General features: G+C 47.1%; 2 pseudogenes across 2 annotated transcripts; both read left to right on the forward strand.

The window, feature by feature from the left end:
- Window positions 1–1,950: 1,950 nt before the first annotated feature.
- LOC310784390 (ATP-binding cassette sub-family C member 12 pseudogene) lies at window positions 1,951–10,403 on the forward strand (annotated as a pseudogene). Its single transcript has 2 exons — window positions 1,951–3,533; window positions 7,994–10,403. The product of its transcript is annotated as an ATP-binding cassette sub-family C member 12 pseudogene (transcript).
- Window positions 10,404–12,543: 2,140 nt separating this feature from the next.
- On the forward strand, window positions 12,544–25,392 carry LOC310784391 (ATP-binding cassette sub-family C member 12 pseudogene; annotated as a pseudogene). The gene is made up of 2 exons: window positions 12,544–14,126; window positions 22,983–25,392. The product of its transcript is annotated as an ATP-binding cassette sub-family C member 12 pseudogene (transcript).
- Window positions 25,393–25,584: the final 192 nt, after the last annotated feature.

Consider the following 25,584-nt stretch of genomic DNA (forward strand, 5'->3'; position numbering starts at 1 on the left):
TTGTGTATCAGTGCGTCAGAGAAACATGTCCGTCTAGGTACAGCTACCCAGCGTTATATGGTTCCGTGATGGAAACTTACAACTTATTGGAATGGATTGTGGCATGGCATGGCAAAATGTATTTATTGGAAATATACTTTTGTCGCTGTGTTGTACTGTAGCCTACAGAGCATAGGTATATTTATAATATATATTAAGTGACGTATATCTCAATGGCAATATATATATTTTATTTTACCCTGACTGAAGATTCATTGTATGAAAACGTAGATATGAATCAAATGAAATATTAAAAGGTGAAATTAATTTTCTAACTCTCTCTTCATCATAAGGGTTAATTGAATTCAATGGCAATAACACTGCAGGTTAATTAGTTAATAACAGTTTCAGGGGAGGCTAAAGTGAATGCAAGTGAAAAAAGATTACATTAGTTAGGCTATTATTAGTTAGGAGATTACATAGAATAGCCTAAATATAAATAGGCTACAGTAGTTTGGGAAAATTTTACTGATTTCCTGACTTTCCAAGAGTCAGAAACAAATAAATGCCTTTCGACAGAGTTTATTTTTTCTTTTCTTTTTTAATGTATTTGGTGTAATCTGAAGTAGGCCAATGTCAAACAGCATTGTCAATCAGGGCAGGCTATCTTGAGTGTCTATTGGATCACATAGGCAAGGCAAGGAAAGTTTGTAGCACATTACATACACAGAGGCAATTCAAAGTGCTATAAAATGGATAAAAAATATGTTACAAGGCAGGATACAAGATCCAAAAGGTCACAGTGCAAAAGCATTAGCATAATTACTTTGAGTGAAATCATTATGCAGGATAAGTATATCTTAAATTATGCACTATTGTGAGCGGATTCTGGAAGTGTGCTTTTACTGCTTATTAAAAAAAATCCTAAATCTACTTTGTTCCAATCTAGTCACATCATCATCATCATCATCATCATCATCATCATCATCATCATCATCATCATCACTTTTATTAACAGACACAAGGTCCAATAAAGAAAACAACCACTGCTGCAATCAGCTCACTGCTAAATTGCAGATGTGATTGTTATTAGAAAGTTGGTTCAAAGCCTCTGTCAGACTCTTGGTTCATCTTTCAGAACCTCATTGCTGTGTGTGCACAAAGGCTGGCGTTACACTAAAAGTCAGTACCCACATGAATCGAGTTTATAAATTGCAGATGTGATAGTTAGAAATTTGGTTCAAACTTTAACCAAATCTAAGTCACAGAATATTGTCTCTTGGTCTATCTGACCTCACTGCTGCTCAGCTGCTGGTGTACATACAGTAATAGAATCATAATCCCACAGGCATCCAGGAATTGGATGAAACTAAGCAAGTAAACTGTCTGAGTGGAGGCCCACAGTGCAATGATTCTCACCCTTTTTCATATAATGTCTAGAGTAGACCCAAAGTTTAGTCTACAAGACTCCACATTAGCCAGAAGAAGGATATTGATTTTTAACCGTATAGTACTGTCTTCTTGATGACTACTTTGCATTTTGATATGTTAGTATTATTATATTATACTTATAATAATAGTTTCAGAACCACTCACGGTAAAAGTCCCTTGGATTTCGTTTTGATTTAGATATGGATATTAGATATTTTTGTTTCATTTGAGTATATATACTGTATGAGGGAGAGAGACCGCAGGTTTTTCATTTGATTTAGAACATACCCACATCTCATCTCCATCAGCTACGGCTACGCCTCTACGGTCACTGACACTGATCTGCAAAGCCAACTGCTCTGAGGAGTAAACAACTTACCAACCACTGGTCCAACCAGTCAACTGAAAACCACTGGTCCAACCAGTTGACTGAAATGTTGGGTCGGATTATAATAACGTCTTTGGGCAGAAAGCAGCAGAAAGAACCAGCACAAGCCACAATTCAGGCCCCGCTCATCAGCAGAAAGAGGACCGTATCAGATGGAAGAGTCTCCAGCAAGCAGATATGGGACCTTCAAACCGTCCAGCTCCAAACACTCCCACCCTCTGGACGATGCGGGCTTCCTGTCGTTCAGCACCTACTCCTGGATGTTCCCCATGATGTGGTCCATGTTCCGGGACAAGCTGGACCCTGCCTCCCTCAGCCTGTCTCCTCTGGACGGAGCCGACACTAATGGACAAAGGATCCACCAGCTGTGGAAGGAGGAGGTGGAGGCGGTGGGGCTGGAGAAAGCCTCTCTGCCTCGGGTGATGTTTCGCTTCCAGAGAGCCAGGCTGCTGCTGGCCACCTGCATCGGCCTGATCTGTATGGTCTGTGTGTTCTCCGGGCCGGCTGTGCTGGTCCATGAGATCTTGACCTACATCGAGCAGCCTGATGCATCGTGGGTCTCCCGTGGCGTGGGCCTGTGTGTCGCTCTGTTCTGCACTGAGTTCTTCAAGGCATTCTTCTTCTCTCTGCTCTGGGCCTTCAATGTCCGCACCGCCATCCGCATGAAGGGCGCCTTTTGCATGCTGGCTTTCCACAAGATCTCCTCCCTGCGGGTGCAGAGCGGCCTCTCTATGGGCACGATGATAAACATGCTGACCACAGATGGGTACCGCGTGTTTGAGGCCGTGGTGTACGGGACGATGCTGCTTTCCATGCCGCTGCTGCTACTGGGCTGTGTGGTGTACGCCTGCAATGTGCTGGGTCTCACCGCCCTGCTGGGGCTCGCCGTCTACTGCGCCCTCATTGCCGTACAGTTTGGCATGGCCAAGCTCACGGACACGTTAGGGCAGAAGACCACGGCAATAACAGACAGCCGGGTTCGCACCGTGAACGAAGTCCTCACCTGCATCAAACTCATCAAGATGTACGCCTGGGAAGACAGCTTTGAGACCAAGATCACAGACATCAGGAGGAATGAGTGCAACATGACAGAGAAGCTTCACTACGTCTTGACCTCCATCGCCGTCCTCTGCACCATGACACCCATCGTGGCCAACATCCTCACCTTCACACTGCACACCTCACTGGGCCTCCCGCTCAGCAGCACCGCTGCCTTCTCCACTATTACAATCTTCAACTGCCTGAGGTTTGTTCTGACTTTGACACCGTCCTGTGTCAAATCCCTGGCTGACACCAGCGTGGCTCTGGACCGTCTGAAGAAAATAATGGTGCTCCAGAACCCGGAGCCCTATCTGGTCCACAAAACAGGCGATGGATCAGCTGCCATAGAGATGTACAATGCCACTTTGTCCTGGACCAGACCGGCCCCCCAGCCACACAACCCCAATGATAAAGGGGACCGTTTGAACCTGGCACCCCAGAACGGGATGCCCAAAGCCCCATCCACCCTGAGGAACATCTCCTTCACCCTGCCTAAGGGGAAGCTGCTGGGGGTCTGTGGGAACGTGGGCAGTGGAAAGAGCTCACTCATCTCCAGCCTGTTAGAACTGATGCACCTCCAGCAGGGCTCCATCTCAGCTGACGGAAGGTTTGCCTACGTGTCTCAGCAGGCCTGGATCTTCACTGGAACCGTCAGGGAGAACATCCTCATGGGGGAACCGTTCCACCAGGCCAGGTATGCAGTGTTGGGAGGGTCACTTTTAAAATGTACTCCACTACAGATTACTGAATACATGCCCTTGTGTGTGTGTGTGTGTGTGTGTGTGTGTGTGTGTGTGTGTGTGTGTGTGTGTGTGTGTGTGTGTGTGTGTGTGTGTGTGTGTGTGTGTGTGTGTGTGTGTGTGTGTGTGTATGTATGTATGTATGTATGCATGTATGTCATTTGTAACGTATACGATTAGATTACTCAAGTTAAGTAATGTATTCTAAATACTTTGGATTACTTTTGGAATACTTCAAAATCATCATGCTGAGCCCATTGTCTGAGTGCACTTTAGGTAGTGTGTAGAAAGTAGGGATGATTCGGTGTTCAACTTTCAGAAAGTCATATTCTTTTATGGTACTTTCACTATTCTTAAAAAAGATTCTCAAGGGCTTCATGGATAATACTCTAAAATGACTGTGTTGGGTCTCCTGGAAGTCTATTATAAAAAACATCATCTGAAAGTTGTCTTAAACATTCGTTTACATAGTCAACTCTATTCAAGACCACATTAGCACCACCTTTGTCTGCTTGTTTTATGATAATAGAGTCATCTGACTCCAAGTCCTTAGGCCTAGCCTACTGTATGTAACATCCCCAGTACCTGTTGTCATACTATTCTTGATCTTGAAGAAGGCTGGAGGGCCGAAACATCATACAATTAAAGAAATGGGTATGGAGCCAGAGTGTTCAACACTTTTTTCAACTTAAGTTTGCTTCCAGTGGTTGGCACCTCACCATAGCGTTTGCGTTACTTTTACTTTGATATCATATGAATTATAGAACAAACTAGAATATAATAAATTTCCGAAAGAAAATGTAATTGTGCTTGCTGTCCTTGCCACGCCACTGCCCATGCAGCCTCAATCAGCATTGTGTAGCTAGGATGTCTCTAGGTGGTTGCAAGGGTGTAGTAACTGGTTGTAAGGGGGGTTTCCGGCTGGTCGCTAGGGCGTTTGTAGATGGTCGCTAGGGTGGACTAAGTAATTATGGGTGGGCCTATGTGAGTAGAAGCGGGAGGAGCCAAGGAATCCAGGGGCGAAATAATTTTGATTGTAGACGGTACAGTTCAAAAGTTATGGACCAAAACGTAAAGAGGGCTGTTTGATAAAGCGCCACCATCAGTTCAATTGGTGTATCTTTTTCACTAATAGTAAAAGGCCCCTCTGTGAACCTCCCTACCAAATTCGGCAGCTCTAGCTGCTATGGTTTCTGAGATACAGCTAATTTAATGCAAGATTTTTCTAAACCCCACAGACAGGATCTTTCCCACTGCATTTGAACGCATCATTTGTGTCAACATGGGAACAATGATTTTGCGGTTTTAGCTGCATTTGACTGCATTTCTTACTTTTCCCTGCTCATGGGGACGATTGAGTAGTTTGCACCGAGGTGCTAAATCTGTGTTTTGAGCTTAAGTCAGAGAGTGAGCATGGAGTAAAGTATTGTTCAAATAGAACAATTCTCTCTAAAGCATTCCTCTACCTAGCATGCAACACTCCTGCTCAGAGTTGGTCTGTAAGCTAGATTTATCTAACCAAATCTCACCTGATTCCTGCTCCCAGCACACTTTTTGCATGTGCTTTTTAACAGAGATCAGCAGGAGGTGCTCAAAACATATGCAAATTATTTAACGGATTTATCTGACCACTACTGTCTTGAACACTTTGGTCCAATAGACCCTTCTCACGGGGGCCATTTTGTGTCGAGAAGCCAGGGTAAACACAGGTGCAAGCAAAACACTAATGAGGGTTTCCAAATTCCAATCATGGAAGTTGGAAACCCTCATTAGTGTTTTGCTTGCACCTGTGTTTACCCTGGCTTCTCAACACAAAATGGCCCCCGTGAGAAGGGTCTATTGTCGCTCACTCTATTCATATAGGAACTGTGTAGAAAAGCTTGGCGATTGGGGATCGATCTGGCACCTCAATACGCCAATATTCAGGAACAACCACCGGAACATTGGGGAGAAACCCATCTATTTCCCATAGTGGCAGAATCAAGGGATTCATACCTTACCGGATGTTATGAATGATGAAGGGTTAAAGTCCTTCCTAGAGTTAAAAAGAGATTTTAATTTGTCTGGTGTATTCTTTTTTTTCTATTTGCAACTCCAGACGGCTATGCACACTTATGGTGTGCCATGGAATCAGCCTTTCAAAATGCACCCAATGGTGGAAATGCTTAAAACTCCCCAGCCTGGGGTGGGTTTTGTGTCACATGTATATAAAAAGATGCAACACAATACTCAAAGCTATATGGGAATTGTTAAAGTCTGGAATATTGATTTGAAAGATTATGGACTGATAATAGACTGGAAAAGAGTATGGAGGAACATTTCTGCTACTTCTCACAATTATAATAATCAACTGTTACATTATAAAATGATTCATAGATTCTATCTATCGCCTAGAAAGTGTTGCCAATTACAGATAACTACCACCCCTTTTTGCTTGCTATGTCCACAAAAGTCAATTGGCACCTACATCCATATGTTTTGGGAGATGGGAGCAAGCGGTGGAGCGCAAAGTCTCCTGGACCGAGCTTTGGAAAGCTGAGCCCCATCGAATAAAATTCTTAATCCAGGCTGTCTATGACGTTTTGCCAAGCCCATCCAACTTGTTTTCCTGGGGTAAAGTGGTGTCACCAGCTTGCCCTCTGTGCCTGAAGAGAGGGACCCTGGAGCACATCCTCAGCTGCTGTTCAAAATCCCTGGGTGAGGGGCGCTACCGCTGGTGCCATGACCAAGTCCTAAAGGCCATAGCGGACACCATCTGCAGTGGGATTAACCACTGCAAGCGCCTCCGCCCAGTGAAGAAATCCATCACTTTTGTCAGAGCTGGGGAGAAGCCTACATCAGCTGCCAGGACCACCTCCTCTGGCCTGCTAGCAACGGCGCAGGATTGGGAGCTGAAAGTTGATCTGGGGAAGCAACTGAAGTTCCCAGAAACTGTTGCCATAACAACGCTAAGGCCAGACATAGTGCTGATCTCGGAAACCTCCAAGCAGGTCATTCTCTTGGAACTCACCATGCCGTGGGAGGACCGCATCGAGGAGGCCAATGAGAGGAAGAGGGCAAAGTACACCGAGCTGGTGGAGAAATGCCGAAGCAACAGGTGGCGAGCAAGGTGTGAGCCCATTGAGGTGGGATGAAGAGGGTTCATAGGCCAGTCCCTCTGCAGGCCCTATAACATGCTGGGCATCACAGGGGTCAGTAGGCGAAGGGCCATCAAGTTGGTCACCGAGGCAGCAGAAGTTGCTTCAAGGTGGCTGTGGATCAGGAGAGGAGAGCCGTGGGTGTGGTAGAGCTACCTGGACACAAGCCGGGGCTTGCAACCCCGGCTGGGTCGCCTGGGTGAGGGTGTCTGATTGTTGAAAGACCCGAAACACCCAATGACCCCAGGTAATATCACTGATGATGTCTCCAGGTGCATCACAAGTTGATGTATGTCACAAGTATGTATGCTCTTTTATATGTTTTGGTGTGTACAGAAGATGGTGAATGGGGAAGGGGAATGAAAGCAGCCAACATGTTAATGTGAATGTTATGTCTATAATGTCATAATAAAAATTTGGTCATAAAAAAACACAAAAAAAAACCATGCAAATTAGAGTGAGACCATGAGTAAATACCACATTGTGTCTGATGTCTACTATAGCGTGCGACGTGCGTGCTGGCCGTTTTGAGTGGGTCGTGGATGTGCGTATGGAAAAAAAGTGTTCTACTCCTTGAGGATGCCGGCATCAACGGACAACATTACTGTCTTTCAGAGCCTGTAGCAGCTCATTTTTAAAGCCAGATATGGTATCCTGAAACTGGGTCCAGTCTGGGTCTTTAAAGCATTCGGCTCTGGGCAAAGCATTGGACCACAGGACGCCCAGTCTGGGTCTTAAAGCTTTCGGCTCTGGGCAAAGCATTGGACCACAGGCCGCCCAGTCTGGGTCTTTAAAGCGTTCGGCTCTGGGTAAAACGTCGAACCGCAGGCCGCCCAGTCTGGGTCTAAACCGTTGGGCTCTGGGTAAAGCGTCGGACCGCAGGCCGCCCAGTCTGGGTCTTTAAAGCGTTCGGCTCTGGGTAAAGCGTCGGACCGCAGGCCGCCCAGTCTGGGTCTTTAAAGCGTTCGGCTCTGGGTAAAGCGTCGGACCGCAGTCCGCCCAGTCTGGGTCTTTAAAGCGTTCGGCTCTGGGTAAAGCGTCGGACCGCAGTCCGCCCAGTCTGGGTCAATTACTCAATTGGGACCTGTAAAATAAAAGGTTACCAAACAGGGTAAAGTAATCCCTTAAAGTAATCTATTTTTAAAGACAGTAACTATTCAGAATACCACCAATTTAAACTGTAATGGAATACAGTTACTCATATTTTGTATTTTAAATAATGTACTGTATTTTCAATACATGTATTCTGTTACTCCCCTTGCTCCCCAACCCTGCAGGTACGAGAGAGTCCTCAGTGCCTGCTGCCTCAGAGCCGACCTGGACATCCTCCCATATGGAGATCAAACTGAGATAGGGGAGCGGGGCCTGAACCTGTCAGGTGGGCAGAAGCAGAGGGTCAGCCTGGCCAGAGCCATCTACTCCAACAGAGACATCTTCCTGCTGGATGACCCACTGTCTGCGGTCGACGCCCATGTGGGGAAACACATATTTGAGGAATGCATCAAGAAAGACCTTCAGGAGAAATCCGTCATACTGGTGACTCACCAGCTCCAGTACCTGGAGTTTTGTGATGAGGTCCTGGTTCTGGAGAACGGTCAGGTCCAGGAGGCAGGGACCCACCAAGAGCTGATGAGGGGCGGGGGACACTATGCCCAACTCATCACCAAGTTCATGAAGGAACAGTTCACAGCTGACAAGGAGGCAGAGCCACAAGACCCCGCCCAGATGAAGAAGGCAGAGCTAAAAGACTACATGGACAATGGAGTAGTTAATCCAGCCTTTGACATGTCGGATGAGAAAGTTGATGGAGCAGCATCCGACTGCAAACCAGCCGTGGGGGCTGAGAACCAGCTGATCAGCCATGAGAGCACCAGAGACAGTCAGGTCCACTGGAGCACCTACCAGCAGTACTGCCAGGCCGTTGGAGGCTACATTGTGATCGTCCCCATCATTGTCGTCTACATACTGCTGGTGGGATGTGGTGCCTTGAGCAACTGGTGGCTCAGCTACTGGCTGGAGCAGGGCCAAGGGGCAGCCAATGTGACGGCTGCAGACCAGGGCAACATCTCTCTGAACCCGGACCTGCACTTCTACCAAATGGTTTATGGTCTGACAGCAGTTTCCATGGCGATACTCGGCATTATCAAAAACCTGTCGATCGCCAAAGCCGCCAAGCACGCCTCATCCAAGCTCCACAACACCATGGTGAAGAAGATCTTGGCGAGTCCCATGAGTTTCTTTGACACAACGCCGACCGGCCGCATCCTCAACCGCTTCTCCAAAGACCAAGACGAGGTGGACACGCCCATCCCCATTTTCATAGACGTCTTCCTACAGTTCGGTCTGAACGTCCTCTTCATCTTCACCGTCATCGCAGCTGTCATCCCCCCCATGCTGCTGGCCCTGGCTCTGCTGGGGCTTGTGTTGACCGTCCTTCTCCTTCTGTTTAAGAAGAGCATGCACAAGCTGAAGCTGATGGAGAACGTCAGTCGCTCGCCCTGCATATCCCTGGCCACCTCCACCCTGCAGGGCCTCAGCACCATCCACGCCTACAACAAGATGGGCACATACACACAGTTGTTCATGACCCTGTGTGACTGCAACTCAAACCACTACCTCCTGTTCATGTGCGGGCAGCGCCTTCTCGCCTTCTGGATGGACGGGCTGTGTACCTTTGTCACCCTGGCAGTGGCGCTGTTTGTAGTGCTGATCCCTAACAATGTCATCAGTCCATCCATGAAAGGCCTGGCCCTGAGCTATGCCATCCAGCTGACGGGTGTGTTCCAGTATGTGGTGACAATGACGACGGACCTGGAGGCGAAGTTCAGCTCAGTGCAGCGGTTGCTGGAGTACATCACGGGTTGTGAGTCGGAGGCCCTGAGCCAGCTGCCGGTATCCGTGGTCCCAGAAGACTGGCCCCCCCAGGGAGCCATCAGCTTCCTGGACTATAAGATGAGGTACAGGGATAACACGCCCATTGTCCTCAACGGCCTCCACATCCACATCAGAGCTGGGGAGAAGCTCGGCATCGTGGGGAGGACTGGCTCCGGGAAGTCTTCTCTGGGCGTGGCTCTGTTCCGGCTGGTGGAGCCGGCTGGGGGAACCGTGCTGATAGACGGCGTGGACATCACAGCTATCAGCCTGCACGCCCTGCGCAGCAAGCTGTCCATCATCCCCCAGGACCCCGTGCTGTTCACCGGGAGCGTCAGGTACAACCTGGACCCCTTCAGCAGGTACAGTGACTTGCAGGTCTGGATGGCACTGGAGAAGACCTACATGAAGAAGACAGTCAGCAGTCTGGAAGGGAAGCTGCAGGCTGAAGTGTTGGAGAATGGAGAGAACTTCTCTGTGGGAGAGAGACAGCTGATCTGTATGGCAAGAGCACTGCTGCGCAACTCCAAAATCATCCTATTGGACGAGGCGACGGCGTCCATCGACGTGCAGACGGACGCTCTGATCCAGAACACCATCAGAGAGTCCTTCCAGCGCTGCACCGTGCTCACCATCGCCCACCGCATCCACACCGTGCTGCACGCCGACCGCATCCTGGTGCTCGACAATGGAGAGGTGGTGGAGTTCGACCATCCAGAGGTGCTGCAGCAGAGAGCAGACTCTGTGTTCTCCTCTCTGCTGGCTGCTGCCAACACTGTGAACCTCAACTCAAACAACTCAACACTGCACCACTGACTGGTACAGGGATAACACCTTATTACCTTTTAAGTCTGTTCAATTTGATTTATTGTTTACTTAGATCTAGGTCCCCACCCCGACTGATGAGATTTTGTCTCTCAGATCCAAATCTGAGAATATTATTGTGAGATATTTTGTCCAGAATTCCAAGAATCTCTGTGTTGGTGAAAATAGTGATCAAACAGTGAAAATATGATCAAAAAGGTAATAGTGTTAACTTCTTGTGAATAAAACAATAGTGATGTTTAACAATATATTTTGAGAACCACTGACCCAGTCATTAGAGAGAGAGTCTCCTTGTTAAGTCATAATGTAATAGCCTATAGAGCAGAGGCTTTCAAAGTGGAGGCGCGGGCCTCCCCAGGGGCGGTGCAAACAGTTTCAGGGGATGCTCAGTGAATGGAAGTGAAAAAAGATTACATTAGTTATTATTAGTTAGGAGATTTCATAGAATAGCCTAAATATAAATAGGCTACAGTAGTTTGGGAATTTTTTACTGATTTTCCCACTTTCCAAGAGTCAGAAACAAATAAATGCCTTTCGACAGAGTTTCTTTTTTCTTTTCTTTTTTAATGTATTTGGTGTAATCTGAAGTAGGCCAATGTCAAACGGCAATATATCAGGCTATCTTGTTGAGTGTCTATTGGATCACATAGGCAAGGCAAGGAAAGTTTGTAGCACATTACATACACAGAGGCAATTCAAAGTGCTATAAAATGGATAAAAAAGATGTTACAAGGCAGGATACAAGATCCAAAAGGTCACAGTGCAAAAGCATTAGCATAATTACTTTGTGAGTGAAATCATTATGCAGGATAATTATATCTTAAATTACCGTATGCACTATTGTGAGCGGATTCTGGAAGTGTGTTTTTTTTTTTTTTTTTTATCCTAAATCTACTTTGTTACAATCTAGTCACATCATCATCATCATCATCATCATCATCATCATCATCATAATCATCATTTTTATTACCAGACACAAGGTCCAATAAAAAAATCACACAATATAAGGCACGCAAACATCACAACAAGAACACTAGCCAATCAGCAATACTACAATAAGGCACTGTACCAATGCTTCCAGATGCAAGACTGGTATCTAGTGGCACTGAGACTAGGTTGAGACAGCAACAGAATTATCATATTCTGAGACACATTCAGACGACAGATAAACTTATACGTCAGGTTTCTCAGCAGGGCATGAAAGGTGTTAACACCTGCACCACAAAACATTTCACTGGCACTGCAACACCTTGGCTTCCGAAGTAGAATCCTCAGGCAATCATTATAAGCAACCAGAATGCTTTCTCTTGGTTATCTTACCTCAGTTCAAACCCCACTGCTGCAGTCAGATCACTGCTAAATTGCAGATGTGATTGTTATTAGAAATTTGGTTCAAACTTTAACCAAATCTAAGTCACAGAATATTGTCTCTTGGTCTATCTGACCTCACTGCTGCTCAGCTGCTGGTGTACATACAGTAATAGAATCATAATCCCACAGGCATCCAGGAATTGGATGAAACTAGGCAAGTAAACTGTCTGCGCGAAGGCCCACAGTGCAATGATTCTTACCCTTTTTCATATAATGTCCAGACCCAAAGTTTAGTCTATACAGGACTCCACATTAACCAGAAGGATATTGATTTTTAACCGTATAGTACTGTCTTCTTGATGACTACTTTGCATTTTGATATGTTAGTATTATTATACTCTACTAATATAATATACTAATAGTTTCAGAACCACTCACGGTAAATTTAGTTTTGATTTAGATATGGAAAAGGTCTATTTTTGTTTCATTTAAGTATATGAGGGAGAGAGAGAGTGCAGGTTTTTCATTTGATTTAGAACATACCCACATCTCATCTCCATCATCTACGGCTACACCTCTATGGTCACTGACACTGATCTGGACAAAACCAACAGCTGATGCTCCCTCAGGCTGTGTGCTCTAAGGAGTAAACAACTTACCAACGACTGGTCCAACCAGTCAACTGAAAACCACTGGTCCAACCAGTTGACTGAAATTTTGGGTCAGATTATAATAAGGTCTTTGGGCAGAAAGCAGCAGAGAGAACCATCACAAGCCACAATTCAGGCCCCGCTCATCAGCAGAAAGAGGACCGTATCAGATGGAAGAGTCTCCAGCAAGCAGATATGGGACCTTCAAACCGTCCAGCTCCAAACACTCCCACCCTCTGGACGATGCGGGCTTCCTGTCGTTCAGCACCTACTCCTGGATGTTCCCCATGATGTGGTCCATGTTCCGGGACAAGCTGGACCCTGCCTCCCTCAGCCTGTCTCCTCTGGACGGAGCCGACACTAATGGACAAAGGATCCACCAGCTGTGGAAGGAGGAGGTGGAGGCGGTGGGGCTGGAGAAAGCCTCTCTGCCTCGGGTGATGTTTCGCTTCCAGAGAGCCAGGCTGCTGCTGGCCACCTGCATCGGCCTGATATGTATGGTCTGTGTGTTCTCCGGGCCGTCTGTGGTGGTCCATGAGATCTTGATCTACATCGAGCAGCCTGATGCATCGTGGGTCTCCCGTGGTGTGGGCCTGTGTGTTGCTCTGTTCTGCACTGAGTTCTTCAAGGCCTTCTTCTTCTCTCTGCTCTGGGCCTTCAACGTCCGCACCGCCATCCGCATGAAGGGCGCCTATTGCATGCTGGCTTTCCACAAGATCTCCTCCCTGCGGGTGCAGAGCGGCCTCTCTATGGGCACGATGATAAACATGCTGACCACAGATGGGTACCGCGTGTTTGAGGGCGTGGTGCACGGGACGATGCTGCTTTCCATGCCGCTGCTGCTACTGGGCTGTGTGGTGTACGCCTGCAATGTGCTGGGTCTCACCACCCTGCTGGGGCTCGCCGTCTACTGCGCCCTCATTGCCATACAGTTTGGCATGGCCAAGCTCATGGACACGTTAAGGCAGAAGACCACGGCAATAACAGACAGCCGGGTTCGCACCGTGAACGAAGTCCTCACCTGCATCAAACTCATCAAGATGTACGCCTGGGAAGACAGCTTTGAGACCAAGATCACAGACATCAGGAGGAATGAGTGCAACATGACAGAGAAGCTTCACTACGTCTCGAACTCCATGACCGTCCTCTGCGCCATGACACCCATCGTGGCCAACATCCTCACCTTCACACTGCACACCTCACTGGGCCTCCCGCTCAGCAGCACCGCTGCCTTCTCCACTATTACAATCTTCAACTGCCTGAGGTTTGTTCTGACTTTGACGCCGTCCTGTGTCAAATCCCTGGCTGACACCAGCGTGGCTCTGGACCGTCTGAAGAAAATAATGCTGCTCCAGAACCCGGAGCCCTACCTGGTCCACAAAACAGGCGATGGATCAGCTGCCATAGAGATGCACAATGCCACTCTGTCCTGGACCAGACCGGCCCCCCAGCCACACAACCCCAATGATAAAGGGGACCGTTTGAACCTGCCACCCCAGAACGGGATGCCCAAAGCCCCATCCACCCTGAGGAACATCTCCTTCACCCTGGCCAAGGGGAAGCTGCTGGGGGTCTGTGGGAACGTGGGCAGTGGAAAGAGCTCGCTCATCTCCAGCCTGTTAGAACTGATGCACCTCCAGCAGGGCTCCATCTCAGCTGACGGAAGGTTTGCCTACGTGTCTCAGCAGGCCTGGATCTTCACTGGAACCGTCAGGGAGAACATCCTCATGGGGGAACCGTTCCACCAGGCCAGGTATGCAGTGTTGGGAGGGTCACTTTTAAAATGTACTCCACTACAGATTACTGAATACATGCCCTTGTGTGTGTGTGTGTGTGTGTGTGTGTGTGTGTGTGTGTGTGTGTGTGTGTGTGTGTGTGTGTGTGTGTGTGTGTGTGTGTGTGTGTGTGTATGTACTGTATGTATGTATGTATGTATGTATGTATGTGTGTATGTATGTATGTATGTATGTAATTTGTAACCATGGCCGTAACTAGCTATGAGGACGGGGATTTTTTATTTATTTTATTTTTTTTTATAAAACAATCTGCATGGAAAAGCATGAAAAACACGGGATCGCTTTTATTTTGAAACGAAAGGCAGGTCAGGCAGGAAGTCATCTGACGCCGCGTCCGCGGTAACTTGATTCCGAGAGAGCAGCAGCATGGTGGTGAGTGATGACTGTCTGTCTGCCTGGCGAGATAATTGAAGGTGAGCGAGCTGCGAGACAGTGAGCGAGTGAACGACAGACAGTGAGTGACACTGACAGATTTTTTAGCAACAACCAAGAAAGTAAGTGTCTAGTCTGTCTCTTAAGTAATGTTACCTGTGTGACACGTTGGGATGCTACTGGCTAATCATGCATGATGCCAATTGCCAAGCTCCCGAAGTCAGGTATGCAGGTGGCTATATGCATGGTTTCAGTTTCATGACCCAATAAGTAACAAAAAGAGGTGGTGTAAAGTTAAAAACAACATAATATATTTTATTTTATTTTTCAATCGTTCCTATCAGGAATAAATAAATGTCCCTCTGTATGTTTTTTTTTATTATCGATGATGACTTTGTGTGTTGTGTACGGCTTGGGTTGTGTACCTGTGTTTGTAGGTGTCATTTTGATATGAATTTGGCTAAAACAGTTTGTGTTTGTTAGTTACAATTATGTTGACAGGAGAGCTGAGCAGGTGGTGACATGAAAGAGAATATACTGAATAATGACATCACAACAGTATAATCCTAATGTTGATTTAAAATGATATATTACTCTAAATATGGCTAAAAAAGGGGAAAAAAACCCCTCAAATTTTTTTCAGCGGCGCCCTTACGGGCGCCACCGACTCCGCCTCCCCTTGCTGGACCTCCCCTATTTCGGAACCCTGGTTACGGCCCTGTTTGTAACATATATGATTAGATTACTCAAGTTAAGTAATGTATTCTAATTACTTTGGATTACTTTTGGAATACTTCAAAATCATCTTGCTGAGCCCATTGTCTGAGTGCACTTTAGGTAATGTGTAGAAAGTAGGGTGTTCAACTTTCAGAAAGTCATATTCTTTTATGGTACTTTCACTATTCTGAAAAAATATTCTCAAGGGCTTCATGGATAATACTCTAAAATGACTGTGTTGGGTCTCCTGGAAGTCTATTATAAAAAACATCATCTGGAAGTTGTCTTAAACATTCGTTTACATTGTCAACTCTATTCAAGACCACATTAGCACCACCTTTGTCTGCTTGTTTTATGATAATAGAGTCATCTGACTCCAAGTCCTTAGGCCTAGCCTACTGTATGTAACATCCCCAGTACCTGTTGTCATACTATTCTTGATCTCGAAGAAGGCCGGAGGGCTGAAACATCATACAATCAAAGAAATGGATATGGAGCCAGAGTGTTCAAAACTTTTTTCAACTTAAAGTCCCTGGAAACCAGAAATATTTCTTTATTATTTACCATTTTGAGTTAATCACATCACAGGACCCTATGTTAATAAGCCACCAGCCAAATTTGAACGATGATGAACGTCGCAAAGTATATAAATTTAGGTTTGACAGCCATGGCAAAACTCATGAGATTTCATTATTTTTTAGAGTGTATTTTTCCCGCGGAATGTGTGGGCGTGTCCCATCTACAGCAGGGAAATTTCTGTCTCTCGGAGAGCGCGAGAGAGAGGGGGGAGGGAAACGGAGAAAGAGAGATGAGTGCACACACCGTGTGTGTGTGTGTGTGTGTGTGTGTGTGTGTGTGTGTGTGTGTGTGCGTGCGTGTGTGTGTGTGTGTGTGTGTGTGTGTTGCTCCGCGGCTCGGAAGAGATCTCTGTCCGTTCTTTGCCTGAGTGAGAGAGAGAGAGAGAGAGAGAGAGAGAGAGAGAGAGAGAGAGAGAGAGAGAGAGAGAGAGAGAGAGAGAGAGAGAGAGGAGCGCATGGCTGAAACCCGACACCTTGCTAATCTCACAAGCACAGCGCTTGGCAGAGGCACACAGGGAGGGAGACGGACAGCGAGGGAGCGCTGTCATTGGGGGCAAAGAACGGACTTGCCATAGGTGGGTGGGATTGCGTGCGTGTACAAAGGTTATATAGAGCTTATGACGTCATAAGCTCCTGCGTTTTAGCACCTCGCGCACTGCTGTCTTCAATGAGGAAGTACTTTGTAGAATCTTGTAGAAAAGTGGCGATTTTAAGGCTTTGGGTTGAAAATAATGTATAATAATTTCGGAGGCACAAAATTACTAACATAAGACCCTAAATAACATAGTTAGAACGTTTTTGTGGATTTTGGTTTCCAGGGACTTTAAGTTTGCTTCCAGTGTTTGGCACCTCACCATAGCGTTTGGTGTGCGTTACTTTTACTTTGATATCATATGAATTATAGAACAAACTAGAATATGCTAAATTTCCTAAACGAAAATGTAATTGTGCTTGCTGTCCTCGCCACGCCCCACCCTCTTGCAACGCCACTGCCCATGCAGCCTCAATCAGCATTGTGTAGCTAGGATGTCTCTAGGTGGTTGCAAGGGTGTAGTAACTGGTTGTAAGGGGGGTTTCCGGCTGGTCGCTAGGGCGTTTGTAGATGGTTGCTAGGGTGGACTAAGTAATTATGGGCGGGCCTATGTGAGTAGAAGCGGGAGGAGCCAAGGAATCCAGGGGCGAAATAATTTTGATTGTAGACGGTACAGTTCAAAAGTTATGGACCAAAACGTAAAGAGGGCTGTTTGATAAAGCGCCACCATCAGTTCAATTGGTGTATCTTTTTCACTAATAGTAAAAGGCCCCTCTGTGAACCTCCCTACCAAATTCGGCAGCTCTAGCTGCTATGGTTTCTGAGATACAGCTAATTTAATGCAAGATTTTTCTAAACCCCACAGACAGGATCTTTCCCACTGCATTTGAACACATCATTTGTGTCAACATGGGAACAATGATTTTGCGGTTTTAGCTGTATTTGACTGCATTTCTTACTTTTCCCTGCTCATGGGGACGATTGAGTATAGTTTGCACCGAGGTGCTAAATCTGTGTTTTGAGCTTAAAACAAGAGTGAGCATGGAGTAAAGTATTGTTCAAATAGAACAGTTCTCTCTAAAGCATTCATCTACCCACCATGCAACACTCCTGCTCAGAGTTGGTCTGTAAGCTAGATTTATCTGGTCAAATCTCACCGGATTCCTGCTCCCAGCACACTTTTTGCATGTGCTTTTTAACAGAGATCAGCGGGAGGTGCTCAAAACATTATGCGAATTAGAGTGAGACCATGAGTAAATATCACATTGTGTCTGATGTCTGCTGTAGCGTGCGACGTGCGTGCGGGCCGTTTTGAGTGGGTCGTGGATGTGTGCATGGAAAAAACATTTTCTACTCCTTGAGGATGCCGGCATCAACGGCCAACATTACTGTCTTTCAGAGCCTGTAACAGCTCATTTTTAAAGCCAGATGGTATCATGAAACTAGGAGGCGTAAGGCATCCATTGGTACCAAACATGTCATGCTAGCTGTGAGCATCACCAGTTTAAACTTGTTTAAAGCGTTTGGCTCTCGGTAAAATGTCGGACCGCAGGCCGCCCAGTCTGGGTCTTTAAAGCGTTTGGCTCTGGGTAAAGCGTCAGACCGCAGGCCGCACAGTCTGGGTCTTTAAAGGTTTCGGCTCTGGGTAAAACGTCGGACAGCAGGCTGCCCAGTTTGGGTCTTTCAAAAGCATATAGGCCTAAAAAAAAGGATCGCAACTTAACTCATTGAGTGCCAGCCACTTTTGGAGAACGGACGCTGCCAGTGCCAGAGTTTCAGAGCGTTTTCAGTGATTTCTCGAGGCCCACAGAATATTGTGTGATATTACTATGTAAACACCGAACACGCACAAAGAACGATGAGACTCTCTTCTATCATCTGCAAAAAAAAAGTTTATTGATATCATTTTCCGTTCTTTAGTTATCAGCCGGAGAAGATAGGTTGATTTCAGCAAAGAAACGCGTTTCAATTTAGAAGCTGAGATATTCAGCCTTTTGTGAAATTAAGCATTTCAAGCACATCACTGACTCTGAAGGTAATATTTTCTGATGTAATGACACCTCAAAAATAATTTCCTTCAATAAAACAGTGAAAACAAAGGAATTTTGTTTGGCCAAATAATATTTTTTAGCTGCAACCAGCAGCGCTGCCCCTGCGTGCGCAGACCCTACACCTTCTTGCTGGTCTTGATTTACTGCTGGTGGGCATCAGATATTCTAGCTTGTTTGCCTGTCTCTGTGCATCGAGCCTGCTGTCTGGGTCTGTGTTTACTGTCAATGGTTGTAGCCTATGCTGCCCTGCATGCCCCACCCCCCTCCTCCTCCTCCGTGGGAGTGTCTCTGGGGCTCTGCTGCGTTTGCTCTGCGTTTGCTCTGCACTGAAAAGTGCGCTGCACCCTGCTTTTTCACAGCATGTCGCCGGCTCCCAGCTGAGAATAATGTAACTTTTCAGAAAGACGCTGGTGTCGGCAACTAAATCATATGGAGGGGCTATCGCAGCGGAGACGGAGGGGCTCAATTGTGGCAGCAGATTGACTGCTGTTCACAGGCACAGCTAACGTTATGCTTCATGCATATCGATGCGATTTCCGTTTCCCCATGACTTCTTCTCTCTTTTTTCCTCGCCTTTCTCTAATCTGGAGAGCACTGTCGCCACCTAATGGGTCGGTAAAATAGGTTATACACATTCAACATGCCCCAAAATTTTACAGGAGATGGATCTGGCTTTGATCCACGTCCCACCGTCAAAAAACGCAATTGATGACTTTAGTCGTCATTGGCACTCAACGTTACTATCTGAATTGACGACTAAAGTCGTCATTGGCACTCAATGAGTTAATGACTAAGGAAAACTCCGCCAGATGGTGGTTCCACAAATTCGGTTCCACAAATTCACAATCCCACCTCCGTCTGAATTCGGCTCAAGATTGGAGTTTAAACCGGCCCGCGCCCAGGCGACTCAATCAGCGTGAGCTACGGGCGGGCTTTAGGCGAGACCGGGTGTGACGCCACCGAGAAGCGCCTGTGCGTTTGTAGCAGGGGCGTATCTACGGGTGGGCCTGGGTAGGCACAGGCCCACCCACTTCTTGCCCTGGCCCACCCAATTTTTTTTTTTTTTTTTAATTGGTTGTTTTCTAGAGGCAAACTTGCTGCTGCCTTGCTAGCCAATGGTTTTGTAGCTTAAAAACGCAGGGCACATCATCTCCAGAGTCTAATGCATGACAACTTCATGACATCTAGGAATTTTGCGCGTTCCGTGCAAAATTTCGTCATGCAATTGCCCCACCAATTTTGTCCAGGCCCACCCAATTTTATCCAGGCCCACCCATAATTGAATTTCTGCCTACGCCCCTGGTTTGTAGTTCTTTCACTATTCAACATGGCGGTGGCTACCGAGGCTAGCTCCAGTTGGCTAGTCAAACATTCTATTCAAAACAATAAGCTAACATAAACGTTAAACACTTGATCTTACAGTGAGTCCGAAACCGTAACTGTATTGCTGTAACGTTATCAACTATGAACGTTAGTAAACAAGACATTGTTGTAGAATTTGGGGAGATAGCCTTCAGACCGTTGCTAGGCTGGGAGAATTTAGCAGCCATCAGCTAGCTGTAAGGCTAGTGAATGGCTAGCCGTTAGCCATTCACGCAAGTCACACAAAATACAAAGCCCTTCTCACCACTGCCCAGTAAACATGTAATCTGTTATAGTTCAAACCATCGTTTTTGTTCCAAATAGAAATAAATCATAACGTTAATCAAAATGCCACTGAAATATTAGCTAATCAACACAGAACTGCAAAGATCAGTGTGATATATTGTCCCTTTACTGTTAGCTGAACGCAGTGTATTCTGCTATGACTGGCATGATTGGAATGTTGGCTGCTGTTTAATAAACCACGTTAACTCACGTTGGTGTCTGAGTCATGGCCGTAACTAGCTATGAGCACGGGGAGGTCCGGACCTCCCCTAATATTTCAGAGAAAAAAATAAAACAATCTGCATGGAAAAGCATGAAAAACACGGGATCGCTTTTATTTTGAAACGAAAGGCAGGTCAGGCAGGAAGTCATCTGACGCCGCGTCCGCGGTAACTTGATTCCGAGAGAGCAGCAGCATGGTGGTGAGTGATGACTGTCTGTCTGCCTGGCGAGATAATTGAAGGTGAGCGAGCTGCGAGACAGTGAGCGAGTGAACGACAGACAGTGAGTGACACTGACAGATTTTTTAGCAACAACCAAGAAAGTAAGTGTCTAGTCTGTCTCTTAAGTAATGTTACCTGTGTGACACGTTGGGATGCTACTGGCTAATCATGCATGATGCCAATTGCCAAGCTCCCGAAGTCAGGTATGCAGGTGGCTATATGCATGGTTTCAGTTTCATGACCCAATAAGTAACAAAAAGAGGTGGTGTAAAGTTAAAAACAACATAATATATTTTATTTTATTTTTCAATCGTTCCTATCAGGAATAAATAAATGTCCCTCTGTATGTTTTTTTTATTATCGATGATGACTTTGTGTGTTGTGTACGGCTTGGGTTGTGTACCTGTGTTTGTAGGTGTCATTTTGATATGAATTTGGCTAAAACAGTTTGTGTTTGTTAGTTACAATTATGTTGACAGGAGAGCTGAGCAGGTGGTGACATGAAATAGAATATACTGAATAATGACATCACAACAGTATAAATAATGTTGATTTAAAATGATATATCACTCTAAATATGGCTAAAAAAGGGGGGGGAAAAACTCAAATTTTACGGGCGCCGCCGAATCCGCCTCCCCTTGCTGGACCTCCCCTATTTCGGAACTCTGGTTATGGCCCTGGTCTGAGTGACATATTATGTTATACAGGCGAGATTAAAGATCTCAGGATATAACAATCAGTTTATCTGATATTTTCCCCCGTATGACGCTTGCATAAATTATACTGAAGTGTGAATATAGCTCTCACAAGCATATTGTAGTCCTTTATGTCTGATATTTTGGAGCTGTTACTCGAGAAATTGGTTTATCGATAGAACATAGCTTAAGATTTTGCACTTGCACTTTTGATAGGGGGTAAACAAACGGCATGGGAGCCAATACTAGGAATAAATAAACAAGGAACCATTCTTAAAGTTTGAGATTATATCCAAATACATGCTGCATGGTGTACTTTTTCCTCTTCTCTGTGCATTCCTTGGTACCTTGGAGTCCTCTGGGCTCCAGGCAGCTCCCTTTCGCAGATTCATCTGACATCAACATCTTTATGAATTTACATCACCTTATCATTGTATCCAATCATGCCTCAAGACCAGCAGATTATGTAACAAGTAACAACACCACCACACGGCCGTCTTTTCTCCGTTTAGTTTATTATCACAAAAGTAAGCAAATAACATTCTCCAGTCATGCGTAAACATCTACCATTCCACTGACAGATATGCTAAAATTCACCAGTCCTTAATGCTAAATAGTAGCGTTAACCGTTAACTCATTATATTGGCTAGAGAGCGTTGTGTCTCCATGACGTTAGCCGTCCAGAGTGCGTGCCACTCGCTGTCATATCGTCTCATCAGTTCCCTGAAGAAACAAACAACGATATGTGTTAGTAATTAATCGCTGTTAACATTAATCATCAATCATCAGACGTAGCACCCCAACCTCCGGGCGGGCGCCGCCCGTGCCGTGAGCCCCCCTCCCGGCCGCGGGCACCCAGCACAGCCACCGCCCATGCCAAGAGCCCCTTGCGGGGGCGGTGGCTGCCCTGGGTCTCCGCGGCCGGGAGAGGGGCCCCCGGCACGGGTGGCGCCCGCCCGGAGGCCGGGGCGGCTGCTAGCTAGTTGTGGATTGCTGCTGCCAAGCTAACTCGCAAATGTTGCTAATGTTAGCGTAACATCAGTTAATCCAATCCGTTACATTTAACGTGCAAAATGGCCTACCTGCACTTCATCCTCAGTCAGACATCTGCAGTTATTCTTCTTTCTTTTGGCAAATTGAATAGTCAATGTTTGCACCCAATATTCACCTTAGAAAAACAGCAGAAATCTGCGACCTCCATGCTAACTATTTAACAATTGTAGTCCTAGCTAGCTGTTTACCAGGCGCTGCCGCTGCTACGTCATGAAGGCAAGTCGATCTGATTGGTTGGCGTTGGCACGCCCAGACAGTGACAGACAGACGGTCCATCCAATCACCTGCCAAGTAGCTTGAAAAAAGTGACCGCCCTCTTCAGCAAGGTAGCTTGGCCAAACCCAGATGGATGTTGGTTAATGTGAACGAACTTACATCCATCTGGCAGCGTCAGGTTAAATTAAATGCAAGATTTTGCCAGATTTTTCGAAACCCCATTCAAGTCAACGGGGGGGGGGGAAATGGCGCCTAAGCACGCTAGACCGCTCGATGAAACTCTTAGCAAAGTCAACGCCTACCTGTCATCAATATGCCGCTTGTTTTGAGGTCTTTCATGTCTATGTAGTGTGAAAAATGTGGGAGTTATTACTTGCCAAACTTTTGGCAGATCGAAAAATAGGAGTTTATAGATTGTGCCTTGCTTACAGTTACTCATATTGTGTATTTTAAATAATGTATTTTCAATACATGTATTCTGTTACTCCCCTTGCTCCTCAACCCTGCAGGTACGAGAGAGTCCTCAGTGCCTGCTGCCTCAGAGCCGACCTGGACATCCTCCCATATGGAGATCAAACTGAGATAGGGGAGCGGGGCCTGAACCTGTCAGGTGGGCAGAAGCAGAGGGTCAGCCTGGCCAGAGCCATCTACTCCAACAGAGACATCTTCCTGCTGGATGACCCACTGTCTGCGGTCGACGCCCATGTGGGGAAACACATATTTGAGGAATGCATCAAGAAAGACCTTCAGGAGAAATCCGTCATACTGGTGACTCACCAGCTCCAGTACCTGGAGTTTTGTGATGAGGTCCTGGTTCTGGAGAACGGTCAGGTCCAGGAGGCAGGGACCCACCAAGAGCTGATGAGGGGCAGGGGACACTATGCCCAACTCATCACCAAGTTCATGAAGGAACAGTTCACAGCTGAGGAGGAGGCAGAGCCACAAGACCCCGCCCAGATGAAGAAGGCAGAGCTAAAAGACTACATGGACAATGGAGTAGTTAATCCAGCCTTTGACATGTCGGATGAGAAGGTTGATGGAGCAGCATCCGATTGCAAACCAGCCGTGGGGGCTGAGAACCAGCTGATCAGCCATGAGAGCACCAGAGACAGTCAGGTCCACTGGAGCACCTACCAGCAGTACTGCCAGGCCGTTGGAGGCTACATTGTGATCGTCCCTATCATTGTCGTCTACATACTGCTGGTGGGATGTGGTGCCTTGAGCAACTGGTGGCTCAGCTACTGGCTGGAGCAGGGCCAAGGGGCAGCCAATGTGACGGCTGCAGACCAGGGCAACATCTCTCTGAACCCGGACCTGCACTTCTACCAAATGGTTTATGGTCTGATAGCAGTTTCCATGGCGATACTCGGCATTATCACAAGCCTGTCGGTCGCCAAAGCCGCCAAGCACGCCTCATCCAAGCTCCACAACACCATGGTGAAGAAGATCTTGGCGAGTCCCATGAGTTTCTTTGACACAACCCCGACCGGCCGCATCCTCAACCGCTTCTCCAAAGACCAAGATGAGGTGGACACGCCCATCCCCATTTTCATAGACACCTTCCTACAGTGCGGTCTGAACGTCCTCTTCATCTTCACCGTCATCGCAGCTGTCATCCCCCCCATGCTGCTGGCCATGGCTCTGCTGGGGCTTGTGTTGACCGTCCTTCTCCTGCTGTTTAAAAAGAGCACGCACAAGCTGAAGCTGATGGAGAACATCAGCCGCTCGCCCTGCATATCCCTGGCCACCTCCACCCTGCAGGGCCTCAGCACCATCCACGCCTACAACAAGATGGGCACATACACACAGTTGTTCATGACCCTGTGTGACTGCAACTCAAACCACTACCTCCTGTTCACGTGCGGGCAGCGCCTTCTCGCCTTCTGGATGGACGGGCTGTCTGCCTTTGTCACCCTGGCAGTGGCGCTGTTTGTAGTGCTCATCCCTAACAATGTCATCAGTCCATCCATGAAAGGCCTGGCCCTGAGCTACTCCATCCAGCTGGCGGGTGTGTTCCCGTATGTGGTGACAATGACGACGGACCTGGAGGCGAAGTTCAGCTCGGTGCAGCGGTTGCTGGAGTACATCACGGGTTGTGAGTCGGAGGCCCCGAGCCAGCTGCCGGTATCCGTGGTCCCAGAAGACTGGCCCCCCGAGGGAGCCATCAGCTTCCTGGACTATAAGATGAGGTACAGGGATAACACGCCCATTGTCCTCAACGGCCTCCACATCCACATCAGAGCTGGGGAGAAGCTCGGCATCGTGGGGAGGACTGGCTCCGGGAAGTCTTCTCTGGGCGTGGCTCTGTTCCGGCTGGTGGAGCCGGCTGGGGGAACCGTGCTGATAGACGGCATGGACATCACAGCTATCAGCCTGCACGCCCTGCGCAGCAAGCTGTCCATCATCCCCCAGGACCCCGTGCTGTTCACCGGGAGCGTCAGGTACAACCTGGACCCCTTCAGCAGGTACAGTGACTTGCAGGTCTGGATGGCACTGGAGAAGACCTACATGAAGAAGACAGTCGGCAGTCTGGAAGGGAAGCTGCAGGCTGAAGTGTTGGAGAATGGAGAGAACTTCTCTGTGGGAGAGAGACAGCTGATCTGTATGGCAAGAGCACTGCTGCGCAACTCCAAAATCATCCTATTGGACGAGGCGACGGCGTCCATCGACGTTCAGATGGACGCTCTGATCCAGAACACCATCAGAGAGTCCTTCCAGCGCTGCACCGTGCTCACCATCGCCCACCGCATCCACACCGTGCTGCACGCCGACCGCATCCTGGTGCTCGACAATGGAGAGGTGGTGGAGTTCGACCATCCAGAGGTGCTGCAGCAGAGAGCAGACTCTGTGTTCTCCTCTCTGCTGGCTGCTGCCAACACTGTGAACCTCAACTCAAACAACTCAACACTGCACCACTGACTGGTACAGGGATAACACCTTATTACCTTTTAAGTCTGTTCAATTTGATTTATTGTTTACTTAGATCTAGGTCAACACATTCTCTGTAAAGTCCTCTGAGACATTCTTGTTAATTAGGGCTATATAAATAAACCTGACTTGAGAGCCATGGACCCCGCCCCGACTGATGATTTTGTCTCTCAGATCCAAATC

Source organism: Poromitra crassiceps (assembly GCF_964638095.1).
Source record: "Poromitra crassiceps genome assembly, chromosome: 10".
Lineage (NCBI taxonomy): Eukaryota > Metazoa > Chordata > Actinopteri > Beryciformes > Melamphaidae > Poromitra > Poromitra crassiceps.